Source organism: Chiloscyllium plagiosum, unplaced genomic scaffold (assembly GCF_037043375.1).
Source record: "Chiloscyllium plagiosum isolate Xiang-an unplaced genomic scaffold, Cpla_swu_hap1 HiC_scaffold_26, whole genome shotgun sequence".
Lineage (NCBI taxonomy): Eukaryota > Metazoa > Chordata > Chondrichthyes > Orectolobiformes > Hemiscylliidae > Chiloscyllium > Chiloscyllium plagiosum.
This window is the reverse complement of record NW_028270164.1, coordinates 36,163,687-36,182,076: the sequence shown is the minus strand read 5'-3', so window position 1 is coordinate 36,182,076 and position 18,390 is coordinate 36,163,687. Positions and strand designations below refer to the sequence as shown.

At 37.5% G+C, this 18,390-nt stretch overlaps 1 protein-coding gene across 2 annotated transcripts in view; it reads left to right on the top strand.

Annotated features, from left to right (window-relative positions):
* The first annotated feature begins 261 nt into the window (after nucleotides 1–261).
* The window catches only part of tnnt2a (troponin T type 2a (cardiac)), a 41,054-nt gene continuing 22,925 nt past the window's right edge, over nucleotides 262–18,390 (top strand). Inside the window, exons 1-5 of one of the 2 annotated variants that reach the window (XM_087973624.1) lie at nucleotides 262–289; nucleotides 6,345–6,365; nucleotides 7,789–7,812; nucleotides 11,280–11,309; nucleotides 12,977–13,003. The gene's annotated coding sequence lies outside the window, so the exon portion shown is untranslated. Of the gene's footprint in view, nucleotides 290–6,344; nucleotides 6,366–7,788; nucleotides 7,813–11,279; nucleotides 11,310–12,976; nucleotides 13,004–18,390 lie in introns of those variants that run through there. The other variant, XM_087973625.1, reaches the window with a different exon arrangement.

Sequence of the window (18,390 nt, the reverse complement as noted above, 5' to 3'; positions counted from 1 at the left end):
AGTACTATGTTAGCATCCCAGCTGGAATCAACTAATTTAACAGAAATTTGAATGTGAATCGATCTTTTTTCTGTTTTGCACACTTTACTCACTTTCTCAGTCAACTTGCTCAGTATTTGAGGAGGTTTTTAATTGGTTATTATTTTATTACAGGGAACAAGAAGGTAAGAAGTCAGATATGAAAATGCTGCAGTCCCTTTTTGTTTTCAAAAGGAACACTCTAGAGATCTATAGTAAATATGTTTCCTTATGTTTCATTTGCCCATTACAACAGAAGAAGTGGCTGAAGGTATGTATATTTTTTTCTCTATTTAAGATTATTTAATGTTTCTCTTGTTAATTTATTGATGATAAATACAAATTAGAAAAGCACTTCAACTCACTTTCTATAAGCCAATGATATCTTTAACACAGTATTTAACTATCTCATGCTTTAACAATATAATTTTTACTTCTCCTACTTAATATACCGTTCCTGGTATTAATCATTCTTTGCAAAGCAGTAAGTTCTGACATTGGTCCTATAAATATTTAAATTGGTTATTATCTCTGTCTCTTTGGTTTACATTCATAATTTAACTTGAAATACTGAAGAGCATTAAATTAATCTTTTCTGTTTTACATTGTTTTATATTATATATATATATATATATATATATATATATATATATAAAGGAGCCCTCATATTTGTCTTTTAAGTTTGAATGAATGGAAGCTTTTCTCATTTTTTTTCCTCATTATGCAGTCCTCTGGATTCTGACATGTGGTCCTTTATTTTTCACCAGCTGTAGGACATATTATGGTCCCCTGACCAAAACACAACTCATTATTTCAGCTCAACTGCCTCTTTTAGCACATTTGGTTTTGAATTGTGCTTGTTTTACTGATTATGCCAAGATATAGCTCATTTCAAGATTACTATTGTTATGACACAGAGACAGACAGTCTGATCAAAAATCAGCTTCTGCATCCTTGTATCCACCGTAGAAAAATGAAAATACACAAAATTGACCAATGGTTCATAATCAGACTTTGAAAATAACCTTTGTGAATAACCAATACTAGACACTGAGTTTATAGCTTACAAGGATTAATTATTAAATACAGTAGCATTAGCAGACAACAGTAAAAGAACAAAGCATTCTAATTAATGTCTATGATATAAAGCCAATCTTCTTTGAATCTATACTCCACTCACACAAAGATAGACAGACAAACAGACAGACACAGTTAAGGAATAAATCAAAAGTAAAATAAATGAGATGTAACTGGCCAATTCATTTAAGCAGTGATTGGTAATATTACAGGCACATGGGATCGCATTTTGCTTGGTTTCTGAAGACACCAGTCAATGTAAATAGCTTCCAGTAGGCTCTTTAGAATATTCTCTTAACTCATATACCTGGATTCTATTCTCTGAGCTTTCAATAAGTTGATAATGGAAGGATAACCAGGGAACAATCCTGTAGCTTACACAGCCACACTTTTTCTGGTAAAGAAAATCACAGTTCGAAACCAGTGTAAACTTTGGTTTCTTGTTCTGTTTCTTTAGCCTTCTCTTGGCATCAACTATTCTGTCAGGCCATGTTAACATGCAAATATTGAAAACTCTTGTTTGAGCATAATGTCTCTCTCATGTCATAATATTTATAAAATACTTTGAACAAGAATAAACCTGCAATTATCTTACAGACCAGACCTCATACACAAATATCAGTATTTTTGTTTTTAAATAAAATATCAGGCTGCTGCTCGCAGCTCAAGTCCTCGGCTCACAGTCCACAGCTCCAAACCAAAATGATAAAGTAAAGAAAACATTAGCATGGTTCCAACTTTTTCATGACCAAAGTTTATTGGATCATCCGTTGACTAGTCTAGCTTCAGTCATTTAAGAATTTTTCCAATCATTTCTCATCATGATAAAGTTGTACCATTTCTACATGTTAAATTTAATCTCTCATAGTTTGGCTATTTAGTGACACTTTAACCTTGATTATTTTATCACATTCTACTGTTCTAGCTAATTTATGATTTATATCTCTGAGCAATTTAGAGAGCAACTAACCTATATTAATCAGTTTTCTCACATCTCAAATGAATCACTTTTTTTGAATGTCAAGGTATTTATGTAATAAGGCTTTCTAATAAGGATTTGAATGTCAGTTGCTCCAGAGAAAAACAAATCAGGGAGGTTGTTCAGACATTTATTTTATAGATGTAATCTTCCAGGTTATTCCTTGTATAACAACTCAGATTATTGTGTCTATGTTGGTTTATTTTCCATCCAATGAGATCTTCCCTACTATCATTGACATCTGTAAGTATGAAAATTGTGAAATTCGTTCCTAGTTTCAATTAGCATCCATAGGGGATTATCATCTATTTCCTTAGGCTTTGCTAAGCATAAAATTGAAGCTTGCTTGATGTTGCCATAAGCAAATAGACTACTGTTTTACTCTACAACTTTGGTCCACACCTCAAAGTAAATAATTGACTACGATCTGCTTTGGGACATTTTATAAATGACAAAGAATCTACATAACTGAAAGTGCATTTTATTTTGCAAGTGACATAGAAACCATATTTCTGTAACTTCTTCCTTTGTTGTTTGCTAACACTTAACCCTTTGCGTTTCATACTAGCAGTTTACAAAAATGCAAATTTAAACCCAGACTAGATGACAAAGTAAGGATGTGACTCTGAGGGCATGGCAATCACTTAATAACTGTTTACCATCACTGGGTCAATTTATGCTAGTTCTTGACAATGATTTTAGTTGAAACTTCTCATTGCAGTTAACATGGGATTATTAACCTAACTATTCTGATGGGGAGAATTGCAGATTGCTTCCAAATCCTATCTCTTTCTCGGAACATTGCACTGCAATTGAAAAAAGGCAATAATGCAAATGTAAGACAATAACAGAAAACATTATAGGTCATCACAATTGATATGAATTATAATCCTATATTTTGTCATGCCTTGTTTAAGCATTAAGTTTTTACAAATTTGAAGGCTATGCTTAAGAAAATGAACACAAAAGATGGTTACAGCATATCACGTGACTTTTGAAGTAGTAACCTGAAAATCTTGTTGATATTCTATGAAATATGTATTAAATGTGGGCATTAATAGCTATCCAGGAAATTCACACATTCCTTTATTTGTGGACCGACTATCAACAAGAACTATAATATGCCAGACAAACTGCTTTTCTGCTTTACAATGAATACAAGATACATCAAAACTAGATGAATGTGAAATAGATCCCATTGTCTTTTCATTGTACTGTGACAATTCTTTATCCTAACATAAATTTTCAAGGTATGAAAAGCCACAACATATTCATCTAACACACTACCATAATTGGAATAGCGTGCTCGACTTGTAAGAGGTCACATGGTTAAGACAGCTCTGTTTGTTGCCCACTTGTAAAGCAATAGCAGACATTGATCTGAGGCAGAGACCATGCTCAATGGTTGTCTGAACCCTGCAAGTGTAAGCACCACCATCTGGTCTCTGTTACCTCACACACCGGGGCCAGCACTCAAGTCGAACTCCACTACTGCAGATGCATATTAGCAAGGCTGATGCTCTACAGTTCTCCATATTCCATGTTATCATGTCCACTCAAGAATTTTCATCTACTTTATCCTCCCAAACTACTAATCCTTTCTGCCCTTCAACTTTTCCTATTCATCTCTTCTAATCATGCATGATCACTAATTATGCTTGCATCCACTGCCATCATACTCAATCCTTCTCTTTGTCTCATTACAGAATAAATTGTCCCAGCTCCCAGACTGATGTCTCAACAGAACCCTGACTGTAATCTTCGGATTGCTGATAGTAGCTGACTTCCCATAGTAATTTAAACAAGCCCATTTACCAACAATGGTGGACAGACTATAAACTCTTCTAAGCATCCCACTAAGGTGTTTCTCCTTTGGTTTGCACACATTGTCAAGTATATGCAGTGTGTTTGCTGTATAAACTGTTGGAACAGTTTCTGTTGTGTTGTGGTGATGTATACAGTGATGTACAATGACATATTCACCTCATCTGACTTATAGAGTGACTGACTGTTCAGTTTTTCCCACTGTCACATGCTGCCTGTGTTTCCCTTAGTGCTGAAAAATGTGTTGCTGGAAAAGCGCAGCAGGTCAGGCAGCATCAAAGGAGCAGGAGAATTGACATTTCGGGCATAGTGCTGGCCAGCAAGCTAAACCACAGGCGGCCTGTGACTGAGCATTCAAGACCTTGTGCATAAAAAGAAAACCAATGTTACCCAGAAGCTGGCTGCCTTTAAATAGGCATTATCACCATGAGTGCTAAGTAAACATGTTCTATGCCATAAGATGCATGTTCTCATGTCAGTGCGTAGCATTTCTATGCAGATGCATGAGAGGTGTACTTGTTTTTGTGTACAGAATGACATGGCAGAAACATGCAATCATTCGTATCTGTCAGCTCCAAAGTAGAAGTTGAAGACCTGATGTGTTATGAGAGTTGGTCCAAGAATAGATATGCTCATGTTGTGAGGCTGATGATTTTCTGAAGCTGACTCAAATGGGTGAAGGGTCAAGGAGGGTGGTGGAGCAGATGGGAATGTTGTGCAAAAGAAACATTGCATGATGGTTAAAACAGACATGCAGCAAGTAGCCACCAGGTATCTATTTTGTTTTTACCCGTTGGAAACCTGTGCCATTTAATTTTTTTTTCATTTACTTATGGGGTGTGAGCATCATTGACTGGCCACTATTTCTTGCCTGTCCCTAACTGCTCTTTAGAAGTTGTCTTCTTGAAACGCTGCAACCCACATGTTGCAGATTGAGCCACAATGCCCTAGGGAGGGAGTTCCAGGATTTTGAGCCACAACAATGAAGGAACAATGATATATTTCTGAGTCAGGATGGTTAGTGATTGGAGGGCTATTTGCAGATGATGGTGTTTCTTGGTGAAGGGAGAGAATTAGAAGCTGGATGTAAATAGGATCAGTTGTGGCTTTACTGAGTTGCAAATGTTTGAAAATAAGTTAGTCATTACTTAAGGGAAAAATTCTGGTCACCATTTAAGACTCAAAAAGAAAGTAATACGACTTTTTCTCAAAGTTGAGAATCTGATTTCTTTCGATCTTGCCCTGCTTTACTACCATACTCATCAGTATGCTAATCACATCACAGAAGGTAAAAGTCCATCAACTAAATTGTATTCATGAAAATGTCCATAATGTGAAGAAAATTAACTTTTTAAGCACAGTGACATTTGGACAGAATTGTAAGAGATACAACATGATGGCATTTATGATGATTAGGCAAGTGTGTTAGTGTTCCTTGAGCAGGGAACTGGTATTGTGAAGCTGTGGGTATTGACTGAGGTTTTATGAAACTATTAATCCTAGATTATCATTGTAAACCTCTTCTGCTGAGGTGACTGCATTAATCCTGAAAATCTATGGAACCACTCTTTGTGTAAGCATGGAAAACTCTTCACGCTGTTCCTTATCCTCTGGAGTGTATGTGTGAACAGCAAGAGATCACATCCTCATAATATGGCTAACAGACAGCTGTAACAACACTACATGGGAGCAAATGACTTCAGATACTGGAATGTAGACTGAAAACAACAAATGCTGGAGATCACAATGGGTCAGACAGCATCCATCGAGAGTAAGCAAACAATAACACTATCTTATAACTACCTGACAAGAGATGAAAAATTATTCTTATGATATGATAGTTATGATGAAGGATGTCCAATCTGAAGTCAGGAAACTAAAACTTTGTCAAGAATGCTGTACAAGTGTGACAATCATTCCCTTTTATACAAAAAAGGAAAGTTTAAAAGAAAAAAATTGAGTCTAGGACATGACCTGGGCCGGAATCTTCAGTTTCAAGTTAACTTCTTCAAATCCTATTCATCCTGAGTTAATGAAAAGTTCAACAGGTCTGGCATATCTGTGAAAATAAATCAAAGTTAACGTTTCAGGTCCAGTGCCTGAGGACATGAACAGAGTTGGGAGTGTGGTGCTGGAAAAGCACAGTAAGTCAGGCAGCATCCAAACAGCAGTTTCGGGCATAAGCCTCCAGCATCTGCAGTCCTCACTTTCTCCATACTGAACACTGAGTAAGGGTCACTGGGCCCGAAACATTAACTTTGATTTTTCTTCACAGATGTTACGAGACCTGCAGAGTTTTTTCAGCAATGTCTGGTTTTGTTTCTGATTTACAACATCCACAGTTCTATAGAGTTTTATTATGTATTTTTATAACCCTGTTTTAACATGCTACTTTACAATATTAACTGATTCAAACTTTTAATTTATGAAACTGGCTCCCATGTAGAAGAGGAACATGAAGAAAATGGTAAACAAATTTTTAAACTCATTGAATTGCATGCCAAGCAACAAACCTACTAATGTTCATTGTTTGCTTCATTTCACGTTGTACTTGTTCTCATTTGCATTGAGGCTACTTAGGTTTTCCATCTCTTGTTTTAATTGTACTGGTTAAACCAGTGATTAACCAAGATTGTTCCTGCTGTGAAAGAACTGGCCTTGATAAATACATAGCAACTCCTTCGGACTTGATTGTTTAACTCTGCATTAAGTAATTGCAATCTCCTAATATTTAAAAGCTCAGTGAAAATGAGTCTGGCTATATGAACCCATGGTGTAAATAGCTGATACCCTAATATTTTAAAGGAAATTTCTAACTTGCGTTTATGTAGATCATTATGATGGTAAGGAATACTGTAACTGGCCTAAGAACCTTTGTTTATGAATGGACAATATAACTAGTATTCCCTATATCCAGTTTCACGGCCCATAGAAACCAATAAAAAGAGACTTCCGCAATTGACTCAAATGATCACATGACATGTTTTAAGACTTTTTCTAAGAAACAGGCAAAATAAATATCAAATAAATACAATATACAGTAGTAGATAAGAAAAACACTAATCTACAGGAAAGTTATCCCCCTTTGATTTGTAACGGGACTGAAGTCCCCACAGTGTGTTTATATATTGAGTGCTCTGCAGAACTGTAGCCTTTACAAGAACCAGTCAGATTATTTCCAGCTTCCAACGGATTCACCCTTCCTGTTTTATTGAAATGAAAAGTTCAGTGTTTGTAGGTTCCCTCAAAGGTTGTGGTGCCATTCCATCCCACTAACAGGAGACTCTGAGTTTTTGCTGCAATTGGGACTGCAAGATTGACCTAAGATATTAGGAAGTGATGAGCTAGAATGCTGATGGGTCACTCTCTGGTTGAAGAGACAAGACCAATTTAGGTATAAGGACACTGTAAGTTTTTTTTTCCCTGGCATAGCCAGGAAGGAATAATTGGAATGGAGTGATGCCATTTTTGCCTATCTCCCTAATAATTTATCAACTGTGATTTTCCATAACTGTTTGTTTTCCCTATTGAGCCTTATCCAGTCTTGATTGCAATGAACTGCTCAAATCTGTAGCCAGATTTGAAGCTACATAGCTCCTATGTAGCTTCATAGGAGAGAGAAACCCTCAACTGTGATATTGTATCATTCAGATGGCAATCACCTTTTACAACAGTGTTTGTAAAATCTCTGAGTCTTTTGTACTAGAATGGCAATTAGATAATTCTGTAACCAATAAGAAATCGAGCCACAAAAGAAATAATACAAACAACTCCCTGACTTCAAGGAAAACTAAATTAAACCTTAAATTTTTATTGCAGAATCTTGCTCCAATGTTTGTAAACTGGTAACTGTTACTTTTTTGTGTGTTTTTTTAATGTCAATGCTGTAGAAGAAGAAGTAGAAGATGAACAAGGTAAAATATTGACTCTCTAAGTACTAATGCTTGGCCGCCGTTGAATTCTAATTGAGAACTTTGTCTTACAATTCAGGAATGAAAAGCATGCAATCTGTGTAGCTTCAGTGGAGGGTTTAACTGATAAAATATTTGCTACTCACATGTTATTTTTGCCACATCCACTGCAAAACTTCCAAAGTAGGATGTAAATCGCAGCAACACAATTAGAACTGGTCTTGCTCAGCCATTCAAAGAGAATTTTAACAAGTTGACATGAGAGGTTTAAAGTGAGAGGAGTACATTGTGTAATGACCTTTAGTTAGTGTGCAATTCTGTATAACAATAATTGACATGCTTATGATATCACTGTATTATAGCTTGAGACCTGATGTTATAAAGGTCTCTGATCTGATTTTAACTGTGGCCAGTTGAATCATGTTAAAAATCACACAACATCAGGTTAAAGTCCAAAAGGTTTATTTGGAAGCACTAGCTTTTGAGGTGCTGCCTCTTCATCAGGTGGTTGTGGAACATGACTATATGACATATTTGAATCCTGACAAGCTAATAGAGGAGTGCTACTGTTTGCAACCAAATAGTTTAAGGTTAGCCCAGACACCAAAGTGCCTGTACCTGCATTAGAAACATAGAAAATAGGTGCAGGAGTAGGCCACTCAGTCCTTCAAGTCTGCATTACCATTCAATGATCATGGCTGATCATGCAATTTCTGTATCCCATTCCCACTCTCTCTCCATACCCCTTGATCCCTTTAGCTGCAAGGGCCACCTCCAGCTCCCTCTTGAATATGTGTAACAAACTGGCTCCAACAGCTTTCTGTGGGAATGAATTCCACAGGTTCACCACTCTCTGAGTGAAGAAATTCTTCCTCATCTCAGTCCTGAATGGCTTACCCCTTATTCTTAGACTGTGACCCCTAGTTCTGGACTTCCCCAACATCAGGAACATACTTTTCACATTTAGCCTGTCTAGTCGCATCAGGATTTTATATGTTTCTATCAGACCCTCCTAATTCTTCTAAATTCCAGTGAGTACAAACCCAGTCCATTCAGTGTTTCCTCATATGTCAATCCTGCCGTCCTGAGAATCAGTCTGGTGAACCTTCACTGGACTCCCTCAATCGAAAGACCAAAACAGTACACAATACTCAAAGTGTGGACTCACCAAGGCCCTTTATAAGTGCATCAAGGCATCCCTACTCACTATAAAGGCCATCATGCTGTTAGCATTCCCCATTGCTTGTTGCACCTGCATGCCAACCTTCAGCGACTGTTCCACTATGACACCCAGGTCTTGTTGCACCTCACCTTTTCATAAACTGCAGCCATTCAGATAATCACCTGCCTTCCTGTTTTTGTGGCCACTTGGATAACCTCACATTTATCCACATTATATTGCATTTGCCAAGTATTTGCCCACTCAGCCAGTCTGTCCAAGTCACCCTACAACCTCTCAGCATCCTCCTCACAGCACACACTGCCATCCAGCATGGTGTCATCTACAAATTTAGAGATATGGCATTCAATTCCTTTGCCCAAATCATTCATGTATATTGTGAACAGCTTGGGTCCCAGCACTGAACCCTGCAGCATGCCCCACATCACTGCCTGCCACTCTGAAAAGGACCCATTTATTCTAACTGTCTGCCAACCAGTTCTCTGTCCACATCAATACATTACCTCCAATACCATGAGCTTTAATTTTCCTTACTAATCTCTTATGTGGAACCTTGCCAAAAGCCTTTTGGAAGTCCAGAAACACTGCATCGACTTATTCATGCTTGCCCATTCTACTGGTCACATCCTCAAAAAATTCCAGAAGATTTGTCAAGCATGATTTCCTTTTCGCAAATCCATGCTGACTAGGACTGATTTATTTGATTGTTACCCATATCTAAGTTTCATTATAATCTAAACATTACTATATCAGGTACAAATACTTTGGTGGCAGTTCAAGGCACATTATATTGAAAGCAATGTTCTTCTCTCTCGTAATATGGTAATATCTTTTCAGTGAAAATTGAATTTAATTAATTCATCTGAGTTATTTTCCATGTAATATCCTGTTGTGCCATCAGGGATCTTGCCTCCTGGGAGAATCAGTGAGAGATCTGTGCTATCTCTTCTCTGCAATGTCCACCCCTGAAGCCTCATACCCCGAACCCTACAAGGATCAGGCAATGTTGAGCTTACCAGGCAACCTTCCCTTGGAATCAAGACACCAGACCAATCAGAGGCTGGCATCTTGTGCAGTCAGCAGCATCATTGAGGAGGTCATGTCAGTACAGGGGGGATATAAATCAGTGTTCCAAGGTTGCAGTGGATCTAGGCCACAGACAAATAATGTTAGGGAAGGGGCAGTAATTGATAGGATTCAGAGGGAGAGGGAGGTTGGAAACAAGGCCAGGGGCATGATCCCACTTTCCCAAAGTCCAGTCCCTCGATCAGATTGGTTGCCTCTGCTCCCTCTGCCAAGATAACAAGCAGTCAGCATGGTTTTGACTGTCATGTGCATTGAAGAGTGACAGGCCTGCCTGGGGCTGTGTTAATCCCCTCAATGGCAGGCTGATGCATTTAGGAAACCATTAATTGGTCACTTAAGGCTCCCAAATGATAATGGGCTCAGAAGGTTGACAATGGGTTTTCCCTCTGACCGTTTCATTTTGGTAGAGGTGGTAAGGCAGAGGGTTCAGGTTCTTGTTACTCACTATGGGATGTCACTGGCTGGCCAGCATTGATTGCCCATACCTAGTTGCCCTTAAGGTGGTGGTGGTGAGTTGCCTTCTTGAACCACTGCAGTCCACATGCTGTAGGTTGATCCACAATCCCCTTAGACAGGGAATTCCTGAATCTTGACCCTGTGACAGTAAGGGAATGGTGATATATTTCCATTCAGGATAATGAGTAGTTTGGAGGGGACTTGCAGATGGTGGTATTCCTATCAATATGCTGCTGTCAGTCCTTGCTGAAAATGTGTTGCTGGAAAAGCGCAGCAGGTCAGGCAGCATCCAGGGAACAGGAGAATCGACGTTTCGGGCATAAGCCCTTCTTCAGGCTTATGTCCGAAACGTCGATTCTCCTGTTCCCTGGATGCTGCCTGACCTGCTGCGCTTTTCCAGCAACACATTTTCAGCTCTGATCTCCAGCATCTGCAGACCTCACTTTCTCCTGCTGTCAGTCCTTCTAGATGGAAGTGGTGTGGATTTGGAACATGCTGCTGTCTTAGGATCTTTGCTGAATATATCAGCATCCCACCTAATTCCATGCCTTACCCATTTCCAAACTAACTAGTGGTGGGAACTGAAGATTGCTCCCATCATCTCACTATTACTACATTGCAATGTCAATCTGTTGATTCATATAGTCAAAGAGGAATGGTATTATACTGTTTCATCCCTTATGGAATAGCTACTGATATGTGCCAATTTATATTTAATGAACATTCTTTGCTTGACTGTTTATTTCAGGTGATGAAGAAGAAGTGGAAGACACAGAAGGTAAGGTGTATGAACCAAAATGAACACTGTCTTTATGATATTTGTTTTGTTTGTCAAATTATAAGTTCTCTTGTTTGATAATGATGAACATCATGTGTGGCTACTCTATCGTTTCTTCTCTGGATATAATGCTCACTGTACCAACACTATTTCCAAAAAATCAACAACAATGATAGTAATTATTTTATTGTCAAAGCTGTTCTGTAAACATCATTTCTTTCTGTTAGAAATTTACTTTCTTAATTTTTTTTTGGAACAGCTAGCATCCTCAATTTCAAGACAGCCAGATCATTGCATTTTCATAGTTTAATTGCAAAACATGCACTTCACTGGGAAATATATGGCAAAAGCCATTACTATCAGAATATTAAATTGAAGAAGCTGTAACTGGCTAAAATGAAGTGCAAATCTGGGTTTTAATATTTTTGACTTTTTCTAAAGCTGTATTATTTCAAACATGAGTGATATTTCAGGGGTGGGAGTTTACCACAGAAGTGGATGGGATGGTCAAGGTAATAAAGAAAGTGGGACATATGTTCTTAACAGATGCTCATGGAATCTAAAGAGTATCGCATAAAGGACACACACAAAATACCCTCACAGGAACTCACAGTAGCCTTCAAAATTGCAAGACTTAACAATCACAAATTAATACCATGAGCACAGATATGGAAAACACACCATTTGGTCAAGTATGGTAATCTTAGCAACATTTTCATTCAGCATGTCATAAAACACTCGAAAATGTAAGCACTGTGATAGCAATAAAGTGCAAATTATTCTGCAATTTAATAAGGTAAAAGATTTTAAAACAGACAATGTACCAATTAAATTAATATAATGTTACTTCAAACCCACTTGAGCTGCACCTTTATTTGTTATTTTCAGCTCAGTAGTTCTACTTGAACCAAAAATGTAAGAAGTTACACATTAATCTTCTAAATATTTATGCACACAAAACACGCTAGTTATAAAGCTGTCAAAGATCAAAGTTAAATGTAATGACTATTATTATTCAGTTTGACAGAATGAGTTGTTGTTTTCAACTTTCTGAATCTACAACTGAACAGTTCCCGGGAGTACTTATGCTCCACTGTGAATAATGGTTCAGATTAATTTTCAGACAATGTAAAGTACCCAGTGAGCTGGCTCAAACCACAGTGCACTGAGTAAGTGGAAGTTATGTCCTTCGTAAACATTGGTTAAGAAATTATAAAGGAAAAACAAGTCTTGAGGATAGCATTTTTTTCTATTTTTTTCCAAATAAACATTTTAAAAAGCAGTTATATGTGATGTAATATCTTAACATAAAATTTATTAAAAAATCTTAGAGTGCCAATAAAATCACAATTTTACATCATTCAACAAGTTGTAACCTATTTCAAGTGGGTTTACAGTGAGACTAATAGTGTGAATGGAGAAGTTCTCACCAGTTCAGTGGATTGCAATTTATGGGGTCTTCTAGGAAAGCATTTAATAGCTGTCAGCAGATTTTAGTTGTACATGTATAGACTCTAAAACTGCTGTCAATTTCAGAGGAGTAATGATACAAGGGCTGACAGTTTCACTGTCACTATCGTCTTAACACTGTCTCATTTAAGATAAAAAATTGCTGAAAATAATTTTAGATGATTAAATAAACTTTCATTTGCAATTTTAATTCCTAGAAGATAAAATTGCTGAAGAGGCTCAAGGTATGAATTGTAAATAAACTCAGAATTGTTGCTTGCAATCATTAACTGCTTTACTTGTGTCTTCAGGCTTTGTTTGATAACTGAAATGGCTAAATGATTGTTACACATCATGTACTATTTTAGCATTCACCCTTCTTCCTGTAACACACAGCTATTGGAGAGACAGAATCAGAGATGCTATGTATTGTCGCACAGCTTGACAAAGAGATAGGAGACTCAGGAAATAAACTGTTAATTTCCATGTATACGCATGGAGAGCTAATCTTATCACCATGAAGCATAAAACCATCTCTGCGTGAGTTGTGATACCTCCCAGCTTTATTAAAAATACTAAATCATTACATGGTACAATCCCCAAATTTCAACTGTTTCTCGTCATTTATAAAGTTATTATCTGTCTTTCACCCAAGGCCAGCACTATCTCGTGGATAGTGCAGCTCCTGCACTTCTAGCCCACATTTGTACATATGGGGTTCTTATTTGCTTTTTCTTAAAAATGTAACCCTAACCAACTATAATTTATGATCCAGATTTTTATTTTTCAAGGAAAGATAAATCTGAAAGATAATGTTGTTGTATAAAACACCACATAACCCACCATCTCACTCTGGCAACCTCAGAAATGTGTTTCTTCCTGAAGTTGTCTCTGAGCTTTTATGAAACAGTTTTACAGAGATTGTATCCCTGGAAGTAAGTATTAGTTATCATGTTTGACTATTGCATTTGAATCACCATACATATCAGAAGTTTTTCGAATTGAGCCTGGCAAAATTTAATATTTTATTTTCCATGGAACAATTCATTGAAATGTTGCACATGTTAAAACTGACGGATTTGAAATGATTTAGTCAAATCATTTAGTGCACAGCAGCTAATAGAAATTTAATCAACATCAAGCATTCAGGATTCTGAGCAATAGTAATAAGTTAATGAAACTTGCAATGTGGGATTATATGCTTTTCCATATGGATAGTTAAGCTAAAATGGGTTCAATGATGCTCAGCATAAAATTATGTGATTTTGTGGCCATAAAGCAGCCTATTACATTGCTGTGTATGTGCCAAAATGTTTAAAAACCTGCTGATATTCAATGGTGGACATCTTACAGATTACAGCTGCATCTCAAGTGCACATCTCTTCGGTAAATTTAAAATAAAAGGAACTTATAGTTAACCAGGAAGGAATTTCAATGATTAATTAATTCATTCAGCACTGAAATCCTCCAGTGTGGGATTGGAATGGAAAGTTGAAGATGCTAACGACTTATCTATAATCAAATGCAAATACGCAAACGTTCTCTCTCATTCTGACATACACAGATTTATACCTACCTATTGGACTGCGAAGGCACGTTAGTAATGCTCCAATTTTAACTAAGTAGGGGTGGGGGTGTGGTAAGAATGCGTGGAATGTTGTTTTACATTTAAGAATCAAACTCTCACTTTGAAACAGCAAAAATGACAACAGACAGGAGCATTAACTCAAGTGACAACTGTTAGACGCTCAAGAAATGGCACCAAACAAGATGAGAGGTGCGGGCAAGAAGGGAACTTGAAAGAATCCCAATGCTGAGGAAGGCTGAAGTTTAATTGTAGGACCTGCTGGAGCCCTCCTGTTACCCATAGACCACAAGAAATGAATTTAAAAATGGTAAAAACATTTATCTAGGCTAGGATACAATTCACTACTGTCTTCCCTGCAATGGTTGGCAATGTGAATGAGTCAGGGAATCCAAGGTTCAAATCATTTTGAGGTTTGAATGGTGTCATAACCCTTTTAGGTATTTAATAAAGACCTTTGTCTGCCTGTGGAGGAAGCCTCATATACCTGCTGAAGCTTGGGACGAGACAGTATAGAGTCATAGAGATGTTCAGATCCTCCAGTCCAACGCTTCCACACCAAACTGTTATCCTAAACTAATCTAGTCCCATTTGCCAACATTTAGTCCATATCCCTCTAAACCCTTCCTAACATATGCCCATCCAGATGCCTCTTAAATATTGTAATTGTACGAGTCTCCACCACTTCCTCTGGTAACTCCTTCCATACACGCACTAATCTCCGTGTGAAAACATTGCCCCTTAGGTCCCTTTTACATTTTCCCCCTCTCACCTTAAACCTTTGCCCTCTAGTTTTGGACTCCATCACCCCAGGGAAAAGACCTTGTCAATTTATCCTTTCCAAGCCCCTCATGATTTTATAAGCCTCTATAAGGTCACCCTTCAGTTTCTGACATTCTAGGGAAAATAGTCCCAGTCTATTCAGCCTCACCCTGTACCTCAAACCCTCCAATGTTGGCAACATCCTTGTAACCTTTTCTGAACCCTTTCATGTTTCGTAATATTCTTCCTATGACCAGAATTTTGTGCAGTATTCCAAAAGTGGCCAAACCAATGTCCTGTATAGCTGCACCATTACCTACCAACTCCTATATTCTATGCACTGACTAATAAAGGCAAGCATACCAAACATTTTCTTCACTATCCTATCTACCTGCAACTCCACTTTCAATTAAATATGAACCTGCACTCCAAGGTCTCTTTATTCAGTAACACTCCTCAGGACCTTACCATTAAGTGTATAAATCCTTCCCCATTTTGCCTTCCTAAAATGCAGCACCAGGTACATTTATCTAAATTAAACTCCATCTGCCACTCCTTGGCCCATTGGCCCATCTGATCAAGATTCTATTGTACTGAGGTAACCTTCTTCACTGTCCACTACACTACCAATTTTGGTGTAATCTGCAAATTTACCTCCTATTTTCACACTAAAATCATTTATATAAATGACAAAAAGCAATGGACTCAGCACCAATCCTTGTGGCCCACCACTGGTCACAGTCCTCTAATCTGAAAAGCAAACCTCCACCATCACCCTCTGTCTTCTTCCTTCAAGCCAGTTCTGTACCATATGGCTAGTTCTCCCTGTATTCCATGTGATCTGATCTTTCCAACCAGTCTACCGTGAGGAACCTCATCGAACGCCTTACTGAAACCCATATAGATCACATCCACCACTCTGCCCCAACAATACTCTTTGTTACATGTGACACTGACTGATGGGATGTTGGTGAGTAATTATAGCCTTCATTCCCAAGCTTCCACAGCTCATTATTCACAAGAGATCAAAACTGAAACATGGATGAACAGAGGAAAAGAACATTTCTGAAAACTTTAAAGATTTTCCATGTTATCATTATTTCAATATTCTGTGTCACATGCTGACAATAAACATTGTGGCAATCATAATTCCCCAACACAATCAATTGCCAGTATCAGCTATACTTATGTACCAAGAAGCAGAATGGATTCTAGGCAGTTTACCAGATGGAGGAAACAAATAATGGATGATCTGTGGCCCCAGGTAACTCTCGTTCTCTCGAATATAAGTGAATTATAGTTTGTTTTTGAGAGACATATGGGAGTGGAAGAAGGTTACCAAGGTCGGTCAGGGCTAAATAACTGGAGCCTATGGCTCGAGGGACTCTGCTGTGCACAGTCGCGATCATAGCTGCTCTGCGTGGGTCAGAGGCCAGGGACTCAGTTTCTGCTTGCTTCTGAGTTTGAGATGGCGCAGCAGTAGATACTACAAAGTCAAAATATTAAAAAGAAACAAATAATTGCTGTATCGACAGATTTGTATGGAATGTTGATAAAAGCATCAATGCTGAATCAAAAAAGACATTCACAAAAGGAACAAACAGAAAGGTGCTTAATACAGAGAACTCTGCCGTGAACTCCACTAGTGATATCTATTTTATTTTCGTTATTTCCATAAATAATACAAATGATCAGTTTGCTGCTCATTTACTACTAAATACAATTAACTGCATTGATTCGAAAGCCTTTACAAGATGATTATTGCTAAATTCAGCCATTTCTGAAGCTTATACTTCATCTTGAGGCCAGGTTTATTAAGGATTCAATGTCAAAATGTTGATATTTTTCTGAGCTGGGGCAAACAAATGTTTGAATGTAATGCAAAGAAAAGTACAGTAGCAAAGTTTAATCTTGTTTACTGTCGACACAGGTGATTGAAAATATCAATTCAGCTTTGCTTTCACATCTCTAATGTATGTCTTAATGCACTGGCACCTGCTATTGAAACCACAAACATTTATTAATGTAAATTTTATTCTAACTTTATGTCTTCAGAATTATGATACATTGGAATATTTAATGATCTTGGTATTTGTCTGAATGGTATGTTTTTATTCATTCATGGGATATTGGCATCATTGGCACTTATTGTCCATCCCTAATTTTTTCTCAGAAGTGTTGGTGCACTGTTTTCTTGGCTGCTCCAGTCCATGTGACATTTTTACTGAAACAGTTCAAACCTTTATTAGCTCAATGACCTTCAGCTGATGCTGCATAGTGGCACTTTTCTCCTATGTGTGGCATTTCATCTGTGTGCTAACTTATCTAATACAAATGTCTTTAAACTACAGAAAATGCTTTTATGGAATATATACTCTACACTTGATATAAATTTCTGCTTTGTGACATTTGAAATTGCTCTCCGGCACTTCCATGATTACATTACAAAAGTGTAGCTCCACTCATTTTCTTAATGCAGCCATTTCACAGCAATCAACATTCTCCTGTTCTCTCCACAGAGCCCTGGAAGTTTATTTTACCCAAGGTTGATCCAATTTCCTTCTAAAATTGTTAAACATCTCAATTTCTACCACACTTACAGGCTGTAGGTCATTGCCAGTTACTGCATAAAATGTTGTTACTCACATTCTCCTTGCATTCTCTTCCCCAAAACCACATATCCATGTCCTGTAGTCCTTGAACCTTCAGATAACAGGAATGAAATTTTAATGTAAAACTTAGAAATTTATACAATTATATTTTATGACTCCCCTTTAATTTCTTTCACTCCAAGGAGAATAATCCCAGTTTCTTCAAACTAACCTTACTATTAAAACTCCCCATCCCTGAAATTTAAAAAAAAACTTCTTCAAACCCTCAAGCATTCTCACATCCTTTCTAAGGTCTGAGTACTTGGATTAGAAGCAATGCTGTGGCTAACTAGAATGATATACTGGCTCAGTATTCCCTCCTTTTGAATTCAATATCTCCAATTATGAAGTCCAATATCCCAAATGTTTGTCTAACAGCTGTCTGTATAACCTGCCAGATTCAAAATCTACAAACATTGATATTAAGGTCTCTTAGCCCTTTTGCACTTTTTAGTCTACATTGTATCTCCCTATTCCTTCTGCAAAGGTACATAATCTTACATTTTTCTGCATTAAATTTTGTCTGCACATTCTACTAGCTATCCTTGTCATCCTGTAATTGGTTGATATTATCCTTACCAGATCAAAATGGTGTCAGAGTAGAATGCTTGACACGGAGCTCATCCACTCTGTC